Source organism: Chiloscyllium plagiosum, unplaced genomic scaffold (genome assembly GCF_037043375.1).
Source record: "Chiloscyllium plagiosum isolate Xiang-an unplaced genomic scaffold, Cpla_swu_hap1 HiC_scaffold_24, whole genome shotgun sequence".
NCBI lineage: Eukaryota > Metazoa > Chordata > Chondrichthyes > Orectolobiformes > Hemiscylliidae > Chiloscyllium > Chiloscyllium plagiosum.
In genome coordinates, this window is record NW_028270162.1 from 39229491 (window position 1) to 39245132 (window position 15642).

Sequence of the window (15642 nt, forward strand, 5' to 3'; positions counted from 1 at the left end):
GAGAAATTCACCCGAGCCTGGAGCCATGCTCTTAGATCATCATCTTTGGAAACCTTGGCCTTATTTTCAGGTACCCGGGCCTCATGATTTGGGCTCCAGTCTCTAGGCGTCTCTGTTCCCTTCCTCCTCTCTCTCTTCCTTTAAGAGCTTCCTTTAACTTCTCTTGTTTTGCCTGTGCCTCCGACCATGACTTCTCCATGCTGTTTGTTTGGCTCTGGGTTCATTTCTTTTGATTGGGTCTGTTGTTGGGCGTCTCCGGATTTGCAGGTTCAATATTTCATGTAAGTTGTTCATGCCTTTGAGCAAATGAACGGAGGGCATCGCTAACATGGATATATAGAATGTATACAATATACATAAATATGATCAACAAATATATAGACTATATAAATATATGTGCACACACATAACTTCATAACCTGCACTTCTCATGTCATGCATTAAACTGTCGTCCAGATGCACATTATAACACCAAATAATTCTTTGTAAAATGTTACTGCCTTCAATGCATTTGGATAAGAAATCTGCATTTATTCTACTGACAGCACTCTGATAAATCTATGAATGTTTCACTGTGTGATTATTTTAATTGCATTGATTTTTTAAAACAGCGTTTGAGAGGTAATCTGTGATGTAAGTTCGCTAAAACAATTTTTAAAAATGCATTCCATCTCCAGCCTCGCCTGTGTGATGTAAGATGCTAGCCAACAGTCTTGTTGAGTAATGCAGTCTCAGGTGTCAGTGTTGTTAGTGGATAAACACTGTAAGTAGGACTGACACACGGCTCACTTTCTATCTCGGACTATTTGTGAATCTATAAATGTAACACTGACACCCAGCACAGTTCCAATTCACTTCCAGGATACTCCCCTCTCCTCAATCTACCTGACGTGTATGGATCAGAGATCTTCTCTTCCTCGGACCACTCTCACGCTTCCCCATGTAACATTCTCGTCAGCACAATGCAACCTTGGCGGAAGCTATATTACCATATCTGCAGGAACGTTTATTTCAATACTTATCTATTAAATCATAACCAGCTCGACGTATTTGCTACGTCATTTAGCTACACTGGTGAAGCTAACGATGAAAGTCTCCGATGATTGGACATCTTAGCTGAAGTTTCCATGGCGAGCGGGTAGAATCTGGAAATTTACCAAGAATGCTCATGTAATTGCACTTCCCTAGGCCGCACAGTAAACTTGGTATCGTGAAATAGAAATGATTAAACAAATTGGGCACTCATAGGTCATATGTATATATTATTTAAAATTAATGCTTGTTTTTATACATATATATGACGCTTTTACTTTTTGACTGAATTCCGAATTTTGGTTTACTTGCACAAATTTAATGCCTGATAATCTTTTAGATTGCCACGAGTTGACGGTTCACGAACCTTGCAAATGAGTCGTGGAAATGATCTTATAATTAGAATTAATGTTGTGCCAGAGCACAGGCCAATGTACGAACTGGTTAAATCTGCTTCAGTTGATTTCGCAACTGAAATGCAATCTAACCAAGAATATTGCAATTTTATCTTCCAGCAGAATGAGTGGGTTACGTGCCATGTGAATCCTCACAGCTTGTACCAGTGACGAGACACGCCCATTGCGAATTGGCACTAAGTATCAACTTCTTTCAAACAAATGCAAAGAAAAAGTTATTTTGTTCAGCAAAACGGCAAATTGCAATGACTCCGAAACGACAGTCAAGACACCAAAACGATGACATTATTTATAAAGGCAGTTTCAATTGCTTTTCTTCAGCACCAGGATTATTACATGTCAAACTGTTTTTTTTTGACCAGCTCAGAACTTTGTGAACGTTACGCGTAAACAGCTAAGTTATAAGGCCTGGGTAATGTGACCCTCCAAACAAAGTCGCAGACTAAACATGAGGCATGGGGTATGCCAGTTACAGTGATGTTCTGAGAGAAACGCTGTTGAAAGAGGCTATGTTCGGCGATCAACAGAAACAAGTTAGATATTTTTAAATCACTAACAATAAGTCAGTCTCATTTTTCAATAATTTAGAGAACATATTGCTATTAGTAAGACACGAAAGTTGGAGAAATGTCGGTGATTGAGTTTTTTTCTCTGTGGAGGGAGACAAGCTCGCATAGACAAAGGAGGTTGACATTGATTAACGTGAGAGCTCTGGTCGATTGATAGTGAACTCTGAACGTCAAATCTCACAGAGAACTCTCAGGAAACGACCAGGATTTTCCAACACTTGTGGATATCTGGGTGTATTTGGCGATTGCAAAGAAAATCTTTAATTGAAATAAATAGCAGTGCCTTCAACTTTTACCATTCCAATGGGGGAGGGTGCTCATGTTTATGGTGGAGGCAAACAAAAGGGGAGGGGGAATAATCATAAATAAACAGAAGTAAACATCGATTTGAAAGTCCGTAACAGGCAAAGAAAGAATGAAGAATGAACGAGAGACGCCCATTGCGAATTGGCACTAAGTATCATCACAAACAGAAACATCGACAGTGGGAAACAAGTAGAAAAACTGCTGCAGAAATAGAAACATTTAACAAATGACCTTTATGAACTATGCAGTGACAGTTCAACAAGAGTTATATCCCAGAACATATGTGACGCTTAGGCTTGATTGTGACTTTCTTGATAAGACTTATGAAATCGTAAGCTTGGGCGAGCATGTCCAAAATGCTGGAGCCTCCAATCAATGCTGATCTATAAATCTTGTCCGAAATGCCTTGGATGTTTTACTATGTTAAAGGCGCTGCCTAAATGTAAGTTGTTGTTGTTGCTATTAATTTAAGTTTTGAGCATTCTGTCGTTACATTCAATATCCTAGACTATTGCGGAACCATCACGGCTGGATGGCTAGCGACATACATTCGTCGTCTGCAGCAGAAATGCGTATTATGAATTAATAGCCTTTCCAGGAAGTCCTTTAATGAGGTCATGAAACAAGACAATGGTAGGTTAGGGCGGATGAGCAACTAAGATGCTGGAGGAGGGAATTCAAGCTGTAGTCTTCAACTTGGCTATCAAATTTCTTTAAGTAGCTTATGAATTATTCCAAAGTTAATTTAAGACAACTCTACATTGTACAAAATCATAAACGATTGGTATGGTTATGATAGCTTGCACTTTGTTTTAAATCAGTTTCTTTCCTGTACTTTCATTTTATTGTCGCCGCCTAACTCCGCTCCCCCAACATACTTAATTTTAAACAAACATTTGCTAAATATCTTAGTTATCATCGATACAGAGCAGTCAATGAACCCTTCCGATTAGCCAAAGTATCATAAAATGTGAACTGTCAGGTTCTCCTGTGTCTCTCTAGATCAATAGAAAACTTCATGTTCCAAACACAGACTATAGCATACAAAATTACATTTAACTGAAAAGAAACGTGCAGAAACTAAAAAAAATTAAAACAGTCTTAACCATAATTGTTAGTTTTAAACTACTTTCTCAAACCAAAACAGCAAAATCTTTTCAGGTGTATGTTGCTATATATATGCAGTGGAACTGTGTGAGCAAAACTAAGGAACTGTTGAAAAATTCATAGCCTGGATGTGCAGCCAACAGCCAATGGGCAATACCACAACTGAACTTGGTAAAAGCAACCCATAAAGGTTTAGCAGCCTCCTGGGCACTGATTTCCAATCTGATGTGAATTTGAACCTTGTGTCATCTACAGGAGACTGTGCTACATGACAATAGTCAATGGCCATGAGATGGACTGGTTGGCCAGTTAGCTTGAAGAGTTTTCCCAGTTAGCAATGTAGGAGGTAAAGATGATGGATTGTGAAAATCATTTCACAGAAAGTGAAACAAAGAGTTGGAACTTGACATTAGATTATGGTAGAAACTGAAATATAAAATCTATGTCTTTAAAATAAGAAAAAGTTTTAAAGTCATTGTTTAAAAAAAATGCAGATTTTAAATATTCTGAGGAAGTGCCCCTCTATGCTTGTAAAATTAACCTTTCAAGATCAGAGCGATGGTTCATGAGTAATTAAAAATTAAATGACACCTTAGCCAGTAAGGCTGAACATTAATCATTTTTTTTCATGGCGAGATTAGTCTGTAAAAATTTGTGGTTCATTTCAAATTATTAGCTCTGTTCACAAAGATTGCAACAGGGTATCTGTAGTCAAGCACAGTACTACTGACAACTTCAGTGTTTTTGTCTTTAGTTACACTTGTGTGAATGCTAGAAGTTGCTGTCAGTTGTATGCTTTAATTAAGATGAGTATGATAGTTTCACCATCACGTGAATCCAAATTCTGGGGCATTGAATATTGCTATTCCCTCATTCAGGTGGCATCTTTCGAAAGAACTGTCATTCTCAAATTTAAAAAGAACAAGAGATAAAATATATATTATATTGATTGGCAGAAATGCCCTGCACATTTGCACTTGCTTCAATCATAGGACATTTATTCTAATACAGTAATCAGCTATTATGCACAAAACTGAATTTAATGTTTCTCTCTTTAGAAATGCAACATATTTTCTTCTTACAATTCCAATCTTAAATATAATGCAATATATGAAGAGCAAGAGCTGTCTGGTCTATCAAAGAAAATAGATTATTCCCAAATCAAGAAAAAAATACACATCAGTACCCAGTGTCACACCCAGATTCTGCATTATCTACTGACAAAGACAACAATTTTTTTTATCAGAAGCAGTGATAACCATAATTTGTCAATGTTTGTATAGCTACAGTCTTAAATAAAAAAAAATGTGATCCAAAATAGGATGGATCATTAAGTCTTTTAGATCAACATTATTTGAGTAAATTATGTATCAATTATATGCACTCTTAAACTTAAGTGCAATATGCAATGAACCCTTCTACTGAGAGCAAGCAGTTGTGCAGCAGAAACTTAAACTCATGCATTTTGCAGGTTGAAAATACTTTGTATAGATTGTGGTTTAGCCCTCAGCATCTGAATGTAAATAAAACTGAATGCCCTTTATTTTGTGTTTTCCAAGATATTTTGCCATCCCTTTATAGAATTTCAAGAGCTCTTCCAGGAACAAAATGTTTGATTGATTTCTGGTTTACAATGAAAACTCTCCAATCATTTAGTAAATTGAGAATACAATTGCAAGTAAAAGTACCCAAAAACCTTATTTACTGTACAGACATCATTAGATTAGAGTCAGATTCTCCCCCTCTTAATTGATAAAGATTAAACTCAATACATTATTTCAGCATTGTCACATGTATGGGCACAACAGTAGGGACATTATTAGATAGAATCAAGCATCAAATAAGTTATTACTGTGATATTAGCAGCTATATATTTGTATTATTCTGGTCATTGTTTTATGTAAGATAAACTTGCTTAAAATACAATTAGCTAAAATATTGGGCAAAGAGACATTATTATGAATGTATGAAACACAAATACAATATTAAATAGTTTCACTGTTTCAGACTTCAAGCCTGCCTTTAACATTCTAATTGTTTGCATTAAGGACACAACAGACAAGATACTGGGAGTTGATGTTAATATGCATGATTATTACCTTAGCAACTAAACATTATGGGCAGAATTTTATACTTTACATTCAGCGTGTTTGTAGTCAGTATCCCGGAAAATTTCTCATTTGGCCTTGACATCACCTTCATACATGCACCCAATCTGGCTGCAATTTTACTGAAGGTGGGTGAGGTCTTCCTGCCCTTGCTTCAGCTGATGCACTTAAGTGTAGCCTAAAATTTGTTCCTGCCCAGCCTCAGTTGTAAGGCTGGCAGGAAGAATTCTTGGACAAACCTCACTGCATCCCCACTTGGGCCTTGGGAAGGATGAGTTTCTCAAGAGCCCAATTCCACGACAAGCTCCCATACTTTCAACAAGGTCTGCCTTCTAAGGGTGCAACCTATACCATAGTCTCTGTGTGAAGATCCTTGTCCCATGTTTCCCTATCTCCCATGGGTCCCACCTACCCTCCCTGCTGAGAAACCACCCACATTTACCAGGTCATGGACTCTGGGATTTACACGCTGGGGAGTGTTTGTAGCCTCAGTTCTGGTCCTTGTTGCTACTGGCACAGCTTGGATTGCAGAGCTGCCTGCCAATCAGATTAGTGAAAGTCCCATAAAGCAGGATTTTGGTCAGAGAGAGGGCCGGAAGCCCAATCTCCAGCCACTTAACATTGAATGAGCTGTTAACTGGATGTGGGTCTGGCATGATCAACAACCATGCATTCCTCAACCCAGGAAACCCTTCCCCTGTGAAAAAAATCCTGCCCTGTGTCTTTCACACCTCTCTGCATGTACCCTTCACTGATCTTTTAGTGGTGAGAGGCCAGATCAAAATCACTGACCTGCTTTACTTCATATGCAGCAAGTGAATTTATGTTTTTCACTTTAACCCAAGAAATATAGCATAACCTGCTCAAGATCAAGAAACCAAATAAAAGTACAGCATAATTATCTGAGTCAGCTTTATACTTTGAATGGCCCTGGATAAAGATAACATTATTTTCTTTAGACAATATAATATTCCCAGCTTTGTGACTGACAATTCTTGCATCAGCTCTCTCTCTCTCTCTCTCTTCTTCACAGCAAGAGGCTGGTGCCTCAGATCCCTTTCTGGTTTCACCAGCAGGATTGTTAACCAAACTTTGAGCCTTCTGCAACCAGTGTGCTTTCAGATTACCAGACACTGATGAAAAGAGTCATTTCCAATACGATGAGTTGGAGCATTAACTCTGTGAGATAAGATAATTAAATGTTTAATGTCCACTATCACTGCAGAAATTTCCATCATTATTTTTTCCAAACTACCCTTACTCCTCCCATTCATTCTCAATGGTTTTGAGGTGTGGGAATTCACTTTATTGCTAAAATCAAATTGAATTCATTTGGAAATACTTTCTTTGAAATAAAAATGATCAAAATTAGAATTGCGTCATAACATCTGAAATATAATCTCTCTGGATGGGCAAATCTTTGAGAGTGATGATGCTATTTATGAGACTTTATAATCCTATGTGCTTAGCCACAGCAACTTTTTGCATAAAGGGCTGTACCCTAAATACTGCCATGAGGAATGTTTAGGGAAATATGTCAGTACCAATGAGAACATCATAATTGTTATAATATGTTATTACTCAGTATCTAAGTGCACTGAAAATCAATTATACCATGGACGTGTTTCAAAAATAAATGCAAGTGCTAAATTATATTTCAAAGAGAACCTAACTAATGTGGTTGATTCATTTTATGACAAGAACATTGTGAACTTTTCCTGAGGGTTCTTTGTAGCAATCGGCATATAGGACATTATTTATTACACAGGAACATAGGAACATTGGAAATAGGAACAGAAGTGGGCCATTTGGTTCTTCAAACCTGCACTGTCATTCAGCTTGATCTTGGCTGATCTTCTATTTCATCAGCATTTTCCTGCATTATCCACAAATATTTTGCTACCTTTAATGCCTGGCATTTCTGTTGAGGATGTACTTGATGATTGAGTTTCCATGCCAAAAGCGGTAAAGAATTGCAAAGATATCTCACCCTCTCAATATAGGAAGTCCTCTTTGTCTGAGTTCTAATTTGAGACTCTGTCTCATGTTCTAGATACCCAAGTCAGACATGTACCCTCTATGAATTCTGTGTTCTTCAATAAGACCACCTCTCATTTTTCTAAATGCTAGATAATATAGACCAGTCTTCTCAATCTCGTTTCATAGTGCAATTCTACCATCCTAGAGTTCAGTCTGGTTAACGTTTTGTTGTAGTTCTTCTGTGACAAGCATATCTTTCCTTAAGTAACAAGACTAAAACAGATGCAGGAAGATGTTTTTACACCAGTACTCAAATCTTTTTGCAATGAAGGTCAGGTACCATTTGCCTTTCTATTTGCCTATTGCACCTGCATGTTAGGCTTTCAATGATTTAAGTACAAGCACACACTAATCCCTTTGGACATCAATGCTTCCCATTCTCTTACCTTTTAAGCAATGCTTTGCATTTCTATTCTTCCTACAGTGGACAACTTCTAAGATTACAAAGGGATCTTGATCAAATGGGTCAATTGGCTGAAAAATTGCAGATGGAGTTCAGTCTGGATAAATGCAAGATATTGCATTTTGGTATAGCCAACAAGAATAGGGCTTATACAATTAAACGGTAGGGCCTTAGGTAATGTTATAGAACAGAGAGATTTAGGGGTGCAAGTACATAATGCTTTGATGCTTGCATCACATACAGACAGGGTGGTTAAAAAGTCAATTGGCACATTTACCTTCATTACACAGTCGATTGAGTAAATGAGTTAAGAAATCATGTTGAGGTTTTAGGTCATTGCTGAGGCCTTTTCTGGAATACTGTATTCAGTTCTGGTTGTCCAATTATAGGAAGGAGAGGGTTCAGAAGAGTTTTACCAGGAAGTTGCAGAGTATGGAAGATTTGAGTTGTAAAAAATGGCCTGGGATATTTTCACTGGAGTGTAGGAGGTTGAGAGGCAATCTGATTGAAGTTTATAAAATAATGAGGGATATAGATAGTGTTAATGGTAGTTGTCTTTTCCCTAGAATGGCAGATTTCAAGACTGGGGGCACATTTTTAAGGTAAGAGAAGAGAGATTTAAAAAAGACTTGAAGGGACAGGATCAGGCAGGTAGGACTAGTTTAGTTTGGGATTATGTTTGGCATGGACTGCTTGGACTGAAGGATCTGTTTCCATGATCTATGACTCTATGTCTCTATAACTTCACCTGTTTCCACATTATATTCCATTTTCCATTTTCCATGTTATTGCTTAGCCTGTCTAAATCCCTTATAAGCCTATTGGCATCCTTCTCATAAAGCACATTTCCCACTTAGTTTTGTATCATCTACAAACTTGGAGATATTTCATTTGGTCCCCATATCCACTTCATTTATTTAGATTGTAAAACCTGTGTTTTGAGCTGTACTCCACCAGTCAAAGCCTGACAACCTGAGAATAACCTGTATACTTCTAATCTGTATTTTCTGTCCATTGACTAATTCTCAATCTGTATCACTATATAGTTCATATAATCCAATCTGGTCTAATTTTCCTTACAAAGATCCTGTGTGGAACCTATTGAAAATCTTCTGAAAATCACTATACCATATCCACTGTTTCCCTTTTATCTGGTGTGTTAGTTACATTCTCAAAAATGCTCCAAATGTTTATCAAATATGACTTCCCTTCCATACATCCATGTGGACATCTTTTCATTTTTGGTCTTGGGATGCTATCCCTATTTAGAGCCTTTACATCAGATTAAGAATATTAAAAAAAGTAAGAATATAAAAAAAAGAGTTGTTTGATTTAAGAGAAAAATATATCTTACAGATTTGGAGCACTAATTTCCATATAATTTGTTCCAGGATAAATCTAGCTTGATTTAACATGGAAGTTAATTTCTGAGAAAGGGTCACTTGACCCGCAACATTAATTCTGATTTCTCTCCAAATGTGTTGCCATATCTGCTGAGCTTTTCTAACACTCTCTATTTTTGTTTCTGATTTACAGCATTCGCAGTTATTTTGAAAGTTAATTTATTGTGTAAACCCTCCCAGCATTAAAGCCATAGATGCCATTTGGACATGTCTTCAGTAAGCACCCATTTCAGCTAACAGAAACAATTTGCTTCCAAACCAATTATTATAATGATGTCATCACAAAGATATTGAGATTGCTTTCTGAATTTTGGTAATTTCAAATTGGGAGATTTATTCTACAAAGACCTCTGATCATTCTAGATAACTGCAGCAAATGTAAAAACTAGGAGAAAGTGAGGACTGCAGATGCTGGAGATCAAAGTCGAGAGTGTGGTGCTAGAAGAGTACAGCTAGTCAGGTAGCATTGGAGGAGCAGGAGAATCAATGTTTCAGAATGAGGCATTCCTGATGAAGGGCCTTAGCCAGAAATGTCGCTCCTTGGATGCTGCCTGACCGGCTGTGCTTTTCCAATACCACACTCTCAAATATAAAGCCTGCTTTGTTAACAAAGCATTGGTGTTTCTGAATGTTATATTTCACGGTTTTGATTCTGATTGGAAAGGATTACTTGTTTTGTTAGTTGGAACTCCACCTTGTGTGACAAAGTTGCTCCTTTAACAAGGTATGTAGTCCTTAGCTTTCTTTTCAGAGAAGTCCTAAACAATATAGACTCCAAAAAGTCTGGAGGTTGAAGGATTTTAAGGCCAATTTAATAATAGCTAACAGATACTGCCTCATGCAGAAGACTTTCAAATAAAAAAAACTTGTACAATGAAAAGGGTGTGGCCAGTTCTCCCACCTCAGCTTGTCTCTGGTTTGGTATTTTCTTTAGCAGTCACATGAAAAGAAAGGCTACTGGACACAGAAACAGGTCCAGGTTGGTACTTTATCTCTCTGACTTCCATCCTGTAAGAACTTGTGTTGGATTTTACCTTTTGTGCCCAGGGGTGTTTATGGGGATTGTTGCTCGTATTTGGAACAGCATGATTAAGTTGGGATATCTGTTGGGTTTTTAAAGAGGTTAACTTATTTGGTATTCTGTTTTCTGTTGTTTGTGTTTCATTTAGTAATCTTCTAAATAAATTCAGTTTTGTTTAAAACTAAGTGGTTTGACCAGATGATTCTCCCCTGGAATATCCCTTTACACCTGCTTAAAACAACGAGCAAAGTTTGGGTTTGGGCTACATTCTTGAAATGTTTTGAGGGGTCTGGCTTGGTCCTTAACACTTGGAAAACCCTAACTTGGAACTTAGTCAAAACTCTATTGCTAAAAATCTTGAACCAAAACCAGAATCTGTCAACAAGTCAGGCAACATTTGTGATGAGGGTAAGGACCAGTTATGATTTTGGGAATTGTTCAGAATTGTATCTCCAATTCCAGTGTTCACATCTAAAATGTAAACTGTCTCTCCACAAATGCTGCTTGATCTGTGGAGATCTATCTAGTGTTTTCATTTACTTACTTTAGGTTTATAGCATATGCTTTATCACTGATAAACTAATGTGTGCTGGAGCATTTACATTCATAATTCTTCGATTCTTTTGTAGTGGTTTGAGCAAGCAATATTGTCTCATTGTACAAACATAGAAATTGTGTATGGATTAGCCCAACACTCAAAACAGTGTGAGCATTATGTATAACAATTGGCATGAAGTAAAAGAGTATCAACACTACAGCATTAGATCTCAACGTCTAATCCTTTCTAGATGTATTGCTGAGTTCGATCTAATGTTTTTAATAAGAACAAATGATACACAGCTCAGCATGAGGCATGTTGGATTAATTCCAAATATAATGAAGCAACTATGAGTGAGGAGTCATCAGGAAACAAAATAAGGGATTTGTCTTAATTCTGATGCCTATCATAACCACAAGTGTAAGACTTTCAATAAATTTTCTGTTTTCATCTGTGCACCACAAGTCTTTACACCACCAAATTAAAGAGAATGAAATATTGCTGTTAATATATAATTGATTCCAAATTTTGTACAAATTTATTGGAATGCTTTGTCTCAAGTCAGAAACCATGACAGATATTTGACTTCTGCTGTACAACTTGGTTTACACACACCAAAAGTCACAAATAGCAGGTTTTCATTTTCTAATAAAAATAACATTTAATTAGACAAAATTATGCTGACAATTCCTGAACAAGAACTTATTTTGTGAGGTCTTGTGGGAGTAAGTAAAATGGAAATATGTGCTCCAGCAGTTAAATGCAACAAAATACTTAAAACACAAATGTCAATAATAATTAGATTGCCCAGTCTCTCTGCTGACTTGACATCCTGACATTCTCTACAGCCCTGAGTTGAAGTGTTCAGTTTTATGAATTCAAAATAATGTTTGGCATTAGGACTGAAAACAGATCACAATAATATTACAAGAGTCTCTGTGGGAATAAGAATACATATAAATGGAGCAGATGGGCTTTTCTCTAGTCAAATTCTTCAAGGATCACTTGTTCATTTCCTAGTCCTGGTTGACATCAATTTGACATGTTTCAGGAAACTCATAACAGTGAAAGAGGAGATGAAACATGTACAACCAACATTCAAATTATATAAGTCTCAAATACGCAAGACCCAATAAATCCTTGTAAAAAAATTCAGAAATATACGTTTCAGTGTGCCATTTCACTGGTAATTTGAAAATACATTTTAATTCTTTTCTGAAACATTGAAATCAATATTAATGTGGATGGAAAGATTATGAACTGAAGTTTACACTCAGTAGTGTTTGTTCAGGTTAGGATTTGTGCTAGGAAATATGTAAATCAGTTTGAGATGAAACTTGAGGGAAGAGTGGGTTTCCTCCGGGTGCTCCGGTTTCCTCCCACAGTCCAAAGATGTGCAGGTTAGGTGAATTGGCCATGCTAAATTGCCCGTAGTGTTAGGTAAGGGGTAAATGTAGGGGTATGGGTGGGTTGCGCTTCTGCGGTGCGGTGTGGACTTGTTGGGCCGAAGGGCCTGTTTCCACACTGTAAGTAATCTAATCTAATCTAATCTAATCTAACCTCTTTTCAAAATGAGTACAATTCTGGTGCAAATTGAGCCAACATTGCCAATTGCGGGCAAAGTAGAAATTACTCCATTTTATATACAGTAAATCAAATCTCACAGTCTTCAAGTATGTTGCACATCCTGGAGTCCATTGCAACTGTCAGGGTTTTGTGAAGAATGTTTCTTAATGGTCTTATCATTTTTCATTAATATTATGTGAAACAAGACTAAAATAAATCTGAGTCCTTTCATAATTCTGTTGAGAAATGTGCAATTTTAGTGGAAATTTTGAAATCTGCTGCTGTGTGTGTCAGTTCAGCATCTTCCACATCCTCAGCTGAAATGACAATGTGGAGCCATGCGAACTGCTCCATGAAAATAACATTGAATCAGCACTTGATTGTTAAACATCTAGGTATTTTGGTTTAGCACCTAGAAGCCAGTTCATGTTGTAGATTATGAGAACAAAACTTCTCTAAAGACACATTTCAACAGCCATTTAGTGTCTATTTTTAGAATTTCACCAAACTAACCTCCGCAAGTCCCCCAAGAACTACTTCTCAGGCAATAAGTTAGTTTAAGCAACATAATACGCATAACTTAAAAATAATGTAATATGCATCTAAAAAGATAAAGGAGGCTCTCCATTTGACCAATTCTAATTGCTCCCTGTCTCGCATATATGGGGTAATTGATGGGAACCATGCAAGGCAACTCCAGACCAACAGTGCTTGTTCAGATGCACAATGCTGTTTGCTAAGGGTTTTGTCTTTTTAACTGTTCTAGATTTGTTGTGGCGATGCTTTTTCTCATTTTTTTTTCCTTTTTCTTTTGTTAATGCAGTTATCTTACTGCTGGTTTCATTTATTATGTTGTGTGCTTTGTACATGTTTATATTTATAATAATTGCTTGTCATTTTGTTCTTCATATTTTTTGGGGAAGCATGTGCCTTCCGGAGGGTGGTCGGGTTTTGTTTACTGTTGTTTATTGTTTGTGATTGCATCTTGGCATTGCTGTTAATTTTTGGAGAAAAATTAATAAAAAAAACTAAAAAGCAAACAATGATGATTTAAATATGGCACCAGCACCAGTGATGTGGCAAATAATTCTGGGATCTCCAATGAGTGGCAAGGTGTTTCAGGAAGGGTACATAATGAGATGGCACACAAACAGATGGGATTCTTGCCATGAGGTCTCAGATACCAATTAATGCAACAAGTTTGGTAAGAAATAACGAGATGACACACTTAGCCTTATGTCGTCACTCCACCAAACTCAATGTGACCCGTACTTTGCCCCAAAACTTAAAATTCAGTCGAATATAACTTAATGGAAGGAAAAAAATGAACTTAATAAGTAATCTGGTTTATTGCTATAGCTTGTTACAAGTCTCAATTTTTTTTCCAATCTAGTAAAAGGATTCATTGGAGGTATCAATATCATTGGACAGTGGTAACAAGGCCTACTGAGTTCTCTGTCCATACCTTACCAAACTTAACTCATTAAACCACCCAAGGCATCTGTATTATATTATATTACATTACAGTGTGGAAACAGGCCCTTCGGCCCAACAAGTCCACACCGACCCGCCGAAGCATAACCCACCCATACCCCTACATTTACCTCTTACCTAACACTATGGGCAATTTAGCATGGCCAATTCACCTGACCTGCACATCTTTGGACTGTGGGAGGAAACCGGAGCACCCGGAGGAAACCCACGCAGACACGGGGAGAACGTGCAAACTCCACACAGTCGGTCGCCTGAGGCGGGAATTGAACCCGGGTCTCTGGCGCGGTGAGGCAGCAGTGCTAACCACTGTGCCACCGTGCCGCCCACATTTCATTTGATTCCACCTTGCCACATGCCTTTACTGGAACAACTCCTCACTGAGTGGAAATCTGCCAAAGACTGGCGTCTCATGTGCCCGTGTCATCTTTTAAAGGCTGCTCTGCACCCAGACAAGCACTGGCATTCTGAAGCTGCCCTGCTTGCTCCAGGTCACTTTTGAAAAAGGGGAAGATGGCATCTCAATTCTCCAACAGGGACCTCGAGATCCTGGTCAAAGGGATGGTGTAAAGGAAGCTTTGTCTTTCTGGAGGACAGGTAGAGGAGATCACAGTGCCAGATCCTACCAGTCTGATCTGAGATCACCACCCTGGTCAGTGCCAGTTCCATGATCTAAAGAAACAGCCAGCAATCCTTTAATAAGTTTAATGATCTTCTCTGCTGCACCAAGGTAAGTGCACCCCTTTCTTGTTGCCAAATCACACTCATTCTACATCTGCTTTTGCACACATCTCATGCCACCACTCTCATTATTAGCTGCAACAGCTTCTCTCTCTCACTGTCAACCTTCCCAAACTCCCAATAATCTGGCCTGCCCTGTGCACTGCCTCATTTTGAACACCTCACCAACTTTCAATGACATGAAGCAGACCTACCAACCATGCAACCACTGTCACCTCACTCTATTTCCTCCCCCCCTCCTCCTCCCCCTTTCTCTTATTAGAAGAGAACACAACAGCACAGTGCAAACCCATATGTGTGGAAAGGTATCCAACATTTGGCTTTTCACCCCTATGAAGAGAAAATCCTGACCCTTGCAGTAGAAGACCAGGAATTCTCATTCGGGGATTTTGAGTCATCCATTGGAGTAATTACCACTCTTCACTCCACTGCTACTCTCACATGAGTTCTGCTGTCAGTCCCATTCGTTGCATATCACTTGTAAGCTCTGGTGACCCTTTTTGTCTTGCAGATAAAGCCGCTCTTTCCACTACTTCTCCAGAGTAATACCCAGTTCCCCCAAAAGCCATCTCTGGGGATCTCTGAGGACAAGAGTACAGATGCCTTAGGGGATGCATCGACAAGGCTGCCATCTATCCAAATACGGACACCTTGATGGGAATATTAGGCTTCGAGAGTACAATACATTTGGTGAAGGAATTGATTTGAATCAAACTGCTGAATAATTTTAGGTCGATAATGTAAGTGCACATTTCACTCGAATATGTGAATAAGTTTTAATTGAAATGTAAATTCCACAAAAAATTGTGCCTCATAACTCATTTGTCTATTTTAAATTTAAAATCAAAGGGAAATTAAAACTGAATGCAACCTTACCAAAAGCCTATAATAGTGTCTGATC

At 37.9% G+C, this 15642-nt stretch overlaps 1 long non-coding RNA gene across 2 annotated transcripts in view; it reads left to right on the top strand.

Moving 5' to 3' along the window:
• LOC122562728 (uncharacterized) overlaps positions 1–13781 on the top strand; it is a 37534-nt gene extending 23753 nt beyond the window's left edge. For both annotated transcript variants that reach the window (XR_015761270.1, XR_006315395.2), the window contains exon 3: positions 1548–13781. This is a non-coding gene — a long non-coding RNA (uncharacterized LOC122562728). The remainder of the gene's footprint in view (positions 1–1547) is intronic.
• Positions 13782–15642: the final 1861 nt, after the last annotated feature.